The sequence below is a fragment of the Dromiciops gliroides genome, chromosome 4 (assembly GCF_019393635.1).
Source record: "Dromiciops gliroides isolate mDroGli1 chromosome 4, mDroGli1.pri, whole genome shotgun sequence".
Taxonomy (NCBI): domain Eukaryota; kingdom Metazoa; phylum Chordata; class Mammalia; order Microbiotheria; family Microbiotheriidae; genus Dromiciops; species Dromiciops gliroides.
In genome coordinates this window covers 87,811,945-87,819,456 of record NC_057864.1, presented here as the reverse complement: position 1 = coordinate 87,819,456, position 7,512 = coordinate 87,811,945, and positions in this window count along the sequence as shown.

Here is a 7,512-nt window from a genome sequence, read left to right as displayed (position 1 = left end):
GATCTATATCTATTTTGATTGTCTCTCTGTCCCCCCAACAATATCTATATCTATTTTGATTCTGTCTCTCTATACCCCCTTAAATATCTATTTCTATTTTGATTCTTCCTCTCTGTACTCCTCTGAGAGAAATTATATCTGTTTTGGTTCTGTTCTCTTTGCATAGTCCTACAGTACCACATTATGTGCCCCATCTTTTGCAGCAATAGCAAAATCTAGGAGGTTGATAGCAGTACTGGGGTTGATAGTGATTCTCAACTGTCCAGCCTTGCTGCCTCATTGTTTCCTGTACTGGAGCTAAAATTCCCTGTCTGTTCCTTTCTTCCCTCTCATTTCCTTCATAAATATATGCCACTATTTCTTTAAGTCTGTTAGGGCTCAAGGTATTCCAACCTGGACACTGCATTTCAAAATATTACATATTTATGGTACAGATTGGTGTATAAAATGAGGACAGATAACATGGGCATATCTGGCATCTAATGGGTCTAGTCTAGCATATTGTTTGGCATGCTTACATAGTCTGTCATAGAATCCATTAGGTCTCTCATTAGGTTCCTGAACTATATCTATAAATTTTTGCCAATTATCAATTTTTCTAGCACAGGATTCCATTGCCTTCATCAATGTTTCTCTTGCTTCCTTCAACATATCAAAATGCTCAGGGATATTGGGGTCCCAGTCAGGGTCTTCTAAAGGCCATTCAATAGCAAATTTCCTGATGTTTTTAAGGAGTTTGCTGCAGCTATTATATCAGCTCTTTTCCCTGGTGATAATATTATTTCTATGAGATCAGTAACATAATTCCAAGTGGGCCGATATCCTCTAAAAATTGCCCTAAACTGGCAGATAACTGGTGTGGGATCCTCATCAAATTTAGGAATATTTTCTTTACATGAAATCAAATCTTTGGGCAGAAAAGGTGTGTATTGTCTGAGCTTCTGTATAGCACCTTTTTGACCATGGGTGAGGATCTCATGAAGGAGAAACTGCCCTGATATTCTAGAAGAAGAGGGTAAAATAGAAATTGAAAGAATCCACCAAACACCTCCTGAAAGAGATCCCAAAAGCAAAACGCCCAGGAATATTATACCCAAATTCCAGAGCTCCCAGGTCAAGGAGAAAATATTGCAAGCTTCCAAAAACAAACAATTCAAGTACTGTGGAGCCCCATGCAGGATAGCACAAGATCTAGCAGCTTTTATATTAAAGGACTGGAGGGCATGGAATATGATATTCCAGAGGGCAAAGGAATTGGGATTACAACCAGGATCTTTCAGAGGAAAAAAATGGGACTTCAATCAAAAAGAGGGCTTTCAAGTATTTGTGATGAAAAGACCTAAACTGAATGGCAAATTTGACTTTCAAATACAAGACCCTAGAGAACCAGAAAGAATTGGGGTATATACCTGGGGTCATGCAGTGGGTGACTGTCTTGTGTCTGAGACTGGGTTTTGGCTGGGATCCCCCTTGGTCCAGGGTGGATGCTCTGTCCACTGTGTCACCTAGCTGCACCATGATGACATCTTTAGGGTAAAACTGAAGGGTGAGAGGAATGCATAGGTGGAGGAGGGAAGGGCAGAAGTAGCATGGGGTGAAATCCCACATGAAAAAAAATAGGAAAGGGCTTATGCAGTGGGGGAAGAGTTTGGGGAGGAACAGGGCAGTAAATAACTTTACACTCCTCAGAATAGGCTCAAAGACCTTAATCTCATCAGAATTGGCTCAAGGAGGGAATAACATACATATTTAATTGGGTGGAGTAATCTATCTAACCTTGTAGGAAAATAGGAGTGGAAGGGAATAAAGAGAGTAAAGAGAGAGAAGAAAAAAAAAAGATTGCAGACTGGAGGAGGAGATAGACAGAAGCAAATCCTTTTTAGAGAGGGATAGGGTGAAAGAAGATAGATAATAAAGTAAATATCATGGGGAAGGGAATAGGATGGAGAGAAACAGTTTACAATAGTAATTGTAAAAAGGAGAAAAGGTGGGAAATTGTACAAAAATATTTATAGCAACTCTTTGTGGTGGCTAAGAATTGGGAATCAAGGGAATGTCCATTGATTGAGGAGTGACTAAAGAATCTGTGGTGGTGTATGATTTTAGTGGAATGGTATTGTACTATAGGAAATGACAAACAGGATGTTTCCAGAAAAACCTGGAAAGACTCATAGGAACTGATGTATAGTTAAATGAGCAGAACTGGGATGACATTGTGCATAGTGACAGCAGTATTGTTTGATGAGCAATTGTTAATGACAACTACTCTCAGCAATACAATGATCCAAGACAATCCCAAGGGACTAATAATAAAGCATACTATCACTCTCGTGGAAAGAACTGATAAAAAGAGCACTTGTTAATTGAACATATATAACCTATACCAGATTGGTTGCTGTCTTGTGGAGTGGGGAGGAAAAGGAAGGAAGGAGAAAAATTTGGAATCTAAATTGTATGAAAATGTATGTTGAAAACTACCTTATGTGTAACTGGAAAAAATAAAATAAATATATGTTGCAAAAAAAAAAAATACATTCTGTGACCTTAAAGTAATCCAGGGTAGGCTATTTTTACCTTTATGTATCTCAGCCTCCTGGGACCTAATCTAGAAAATCATTGAAGGATTCTTATCCTCTTTCTATTTGAAAAAATATACCCAATAGCAGTAGTCATAGATCCTTAAATATTCCCATATGGGCAAGGGAACAGATCAAGCTTTGAAAATAAAAAAAGAAGAAAAAAATAGCAGAGAAAACATTTTGTTCTAAAGGTCAAGTTTGTCTTTGGGTGGTTATTGTTGTTGGGTGTTTGTGTATTTATAATCTGCAAGGAAAGGGAAGGGCCTGGTCCAATTGAATATTTTGCAACCCTTCATCCTATAATTTGCATAGATATTCATATCATATATGAAGACACCCACAACTCATTATGAGTAATGGTATTACAGTGAATAAAGATGAAAGCAATAAAGATTTGCTTTTTATTATAAAGTGTCAACAGTGTTTTTTAATGCTCAGTGCCCAAAGTTGTAATTAGAAAACAGCAAGGATAAGGATGACTTCCTATTATGGGCTAGATTTTCATCACTATGCCTAGGGATTACAAAAACCTCTTTTCACATAACTTTCTAACATTTCTGATAAAAACACAGCCCTAGCACCAAATCATTATGAGTTTATTAGGCACTTGTCATAACAACACTAATTATAAATTAGTTCATTTCATATTGTCAAGAATAGAAAAAGTAATTCTATCAGTGTTTCCACTAGGTGATGGACAGTTATAATGAGCTATTTCTTTTTAAATTAAGGTACATTGTGTTTCCATCTTTTAAAGTAATGTCAAGATATTTAGCTTTTTAGAAAATAGAATTAAATAATAGGTATCTGTAGTCAGTGGGATAAGACAAGTTCTTGGTATGAATATTGATGTGCTTTTTATTCATTAATTTTAATATAATTATTTTAAAGATGCCAAGCTAAAGCATTACAATTCAAATATTAGGATTCTTTTTATTTCATAAAAATGGGAATGCAAAAATTTAAGGAGGATATTTTGGGAGGTAGCATGTTATAATGTAAAGAGCTTTGAATTTATAGTCACAGGACCTGAATTCAAAACCCATCTCTGTTAACCATATGTCTGTGACATTGTGTAAACTCTGTGTGCTTATATTATTTGTAAAGGAAGGCAGGGAGTGGATTGCTGATCTGTGTGCTCCGTCCCAATTTTATATCTATGATTCTATATTTAATTTGATACTTTAGAGTCACAACAATAGTGTCTATTATAAAAGCATTTTCCTTTCAAAGCTACAGGCTGTAAAGTTGATATGTTGTTGCTAATATAATCAGTTCCCATGGATTGAATTGTCATCTTTTTGCTGGTGATTCTGAAATTTATTTGTCCAGCTCTAACCTTTATACTGAACCTGGGTGACTTTTCCAACTGTGTATTCATCACAAATTAGATGTACTATAGATATTTTAGACTTACCACGTCAAAAATTGAACTTATCTTCCCCCCTAAAAAAACTCTTACCTAGGCTTGCAACCTACTTAATTAATCTTTGACTCCCATCTCACTAACCTTCTCTAGCCAAACAGTTTTCAAGTCTTTCTGTTTCTACCTTTGTAGCATCTCTTACATATTTCCTCTTTTTTCTTTTGACACTTACCACCATGGTGCAGCTCTTCATCACCTCACACCTGAACTATTACAATAGCTTATTTGGATTCTAGGTATTGTCTCTCCTCAAACCAGTCCAAATGGACTCTGCTGTCAAAATGATCTTCTTAAAGTGTAAATTTGACCATATCACTTACCTCTTCAATCAACTTCAATAGTTCCCTTTTGCCTCCAGGATCAAATACAACATTCTCTCTTTGGCTTTTAAATCCTTTCCTAACCTGACCCTTTCCTACATTTTCAGTCTTATCTTCTACTCCTCTCTATATACAGTCATCATCGAGAGACAGGGCTCCTTGCTATTCTTTACATAGTCCACTCCATCTCCCAAATCCAAGCATTTTCCCTGGTTGTCTGCCATGCCTGGAATACTCTTTCTCCTAGTCTCCATCCCTTGTCTTCCCTGGCCTCTTTCATAACTCAGCAAGTGTCTCATCTTCTGGAAGAAGCTTTGGTTTTCCTTAATCTTGAGGGCTTCCCTCTGAGACTGTCCCCAAGTAATCCTGTATGTATTTCCTTTGTGCATAGTTTCCCCTTTATACTGTGAGATCCTTGAGGGCAAGGACTATTTTATTTTGCCTTTCTTTGTATCACCAGTGGTTAGCACAGGGCCTGACACAGAATGGAGACTTAACAAAAGGCTTGTTGACTTGACTTGGCTTCAAGGTATAGTGGGTTATGTGCTGGCTTTAGAATTAGGAAGAACTAGGTTCAAATCCTGCCTCTGTCCCTTATTAACTCTATGACCAGGAGGCAATTCCTTAACCACTATCAGCCTCCTGTCCTCATATGCAAAGTGGGTATTATAATGCCTAAATTACCACCTCACAGGGTTGCTGTGGGGACCTGACTCTAGAATATATTTGAAGTGCTTTGTGAACTTTAAAGCATATATTAGTGGAAGCTATTATTATTACCTCAGGCAGATTTTGTGAGAAACACTTCATAAACTTTCAAAAGTCAAATGACCATTAGCTATTGTGAAATGAAGTGAAGAGCTTGAGAATATTTTAAAATAATTGAGGCCAAAATGCTATTTTATTTTCATTTGAACAATTGAGGCCTGTAGATAAACCATGACTTAGAATTTGTGAAGTTCTTGCCATGTGCCAGACACTGATCTTTACCCTCGTGAGACTAAGTCAAATAACAGGAGCTTACAATATAAAAGAGGAGGTCTCATAAACACTTATGTAGAAATAGGTCATATATAGGATAAATGGAAGACAACAAAGAAAATGCACTAAGATGAACAAGGTCTAAGAATGGTTTCTTTAAAAAGATGGAACCTTATCTGAAGGAAGTCAAGGAAAAGAGAAAGTAATAAGGAGGGATAGAGAATATCCCAGACAAAGGTGCTTAAACATTGAAAATGCTTAGAGTTGGGGGGCAGCTAGGTGGCACAGTGGATAAAGCATGGTCCTGGATTCAGCAGCACCTGAGTTCAAATCCAGCCTCAGACCCTTGACACTTACTAGCTGTGTGACCCTGGGCAAGTCACCTAACCCTAATTGCCCTGCAAGTAAAAAAAATGCTTAGAGAAGAAAAGTCTTAGAGTGAGGGGATGCAGCATGTTTGAGGAATAGCAAGGAGACCCAGGGGAGCTAAGTATAAGAAACCTGGAAAGGTCCTAGCCAGGTAATGCCATCTGCCTGCTTGCCACCCATGTTTTCTCTCCTCCATGAGATAGGTCTCAGTCCTTCATTTGCCCTACATTGACATTACTGCAAACTTCTTTAGTCTCATGTTTTCTCTGCCTTCCAATGTGGTAACTTGCTAAACTTCTTTTAAAGTCTTAGCAGTTGAATTGTATAAAGGAATAACTGCATGAGAAAATAGGCTGGCAAATATGCCTCTAAAGGCTAACATGATTTGTTGATACTAATAGGATATGTTTTAATTATGGTAAATATAAAGATACTCATATGTTAAAAAATTGTATCATACAGGATGGAGAAAATAACTAGACAACATCTAATGAGTGAAAATACTGGAGGTTTCCATGATTACATAATTACTTGGCATCAAAAGTCTGACCCAGTTAAAAAAGTGAATGTATTTTTAGGCTTCACTAAAAGAAACATTGTGATTAGAATGAGAGAAGTTTGAGTAGTTTGATTTAATGAACATTATGTTCAGGTGAGAAGTATCACATTTTAGGAAGGACATGAAAAAACTACTGTTCATCAAATTGCCAGGCCTTTACAAACTACATCCCAGGGTACAAAGAGTAGAATGTTTGCTGAAGCGACTGACAACTATTGTGTATAAGTAGCAACACAAAGAATCTGCTATATTTATCTTGAAAAAAAAAAAAACTTCAAGAGTATGTGACACCTATCTTCAAGTACAGGTAGAGATGCTGAGAGAATGAAGAATTAGACTTTTTTTTTACCTCAAGGAGAAAGGTTATTATGTTATGAGCAAGATACTAAAGACCTTAAAAGTGAAGACACTAAAAGAAAAAAAAAGAGCTAAGGGAATGTTTTCATGAATGCTATTGCTTGAAATCAGTGGCTCAGGAAAAGGATCACAAATTTGAGACATAGACAACTTTTTTAAGAAGATGGTAACTATGAATAGGATTTCAGTTCATTGACCATGAATTAAATTATAGAAATGGGAGGCACCTGAGCAAGGATGCAGTATAACTAACAAGGGCTTTTAAGAATATATAATATAATGGGGCAGCTAGGTGGCACAGTGGATAAAGCACTGGCCCTGGATTCAGGAGTACCTGGCCTCAGACACTTGACACTTACTAGCTTTGTGATCCTGGGCAAGTCACTTAACCCCCAAACCCCCCAAAAATGAATAAGAATAAGAGAATATGTAATATATTTCTGGATTTTTGAAAATCTAATCAAAATGTATTTAAATTCAAAGGAAAGGAAGAGGGCGGAAAAGGCTATGTACATTTACCAAAGGGGCAGCTATGTGGTGAAATGGATAGAGAATTGATCCTGGAGCCAGGAATATTCATTCATCTTCCTGAATTCAAATCTGGCCTAAGACACTTACTATCTGGGGGACCTTGGATAAGTAACTAAAAATTGTTTGTTTCAGTTCCTCATTCGCAATATGAGCTTGGGAAGGACATGGCAAACCATTCCAGTATCTCTGCCAAGAAAGCCCTAAATGGGGTCAAAGAGATTTGTACATGCCTGAAAATCAACTTAACAGCAATAAAACTAGATAGATAATATAAATTATAGCTGTAAAAATGGTAAGAATAGTAAAGATTCCCAGAAATACATAGATAATGAAATCCATTGGGGTGGATAGTGTGGTAGGATGAAAGCAATAAAATTTATGGCCTTAGAT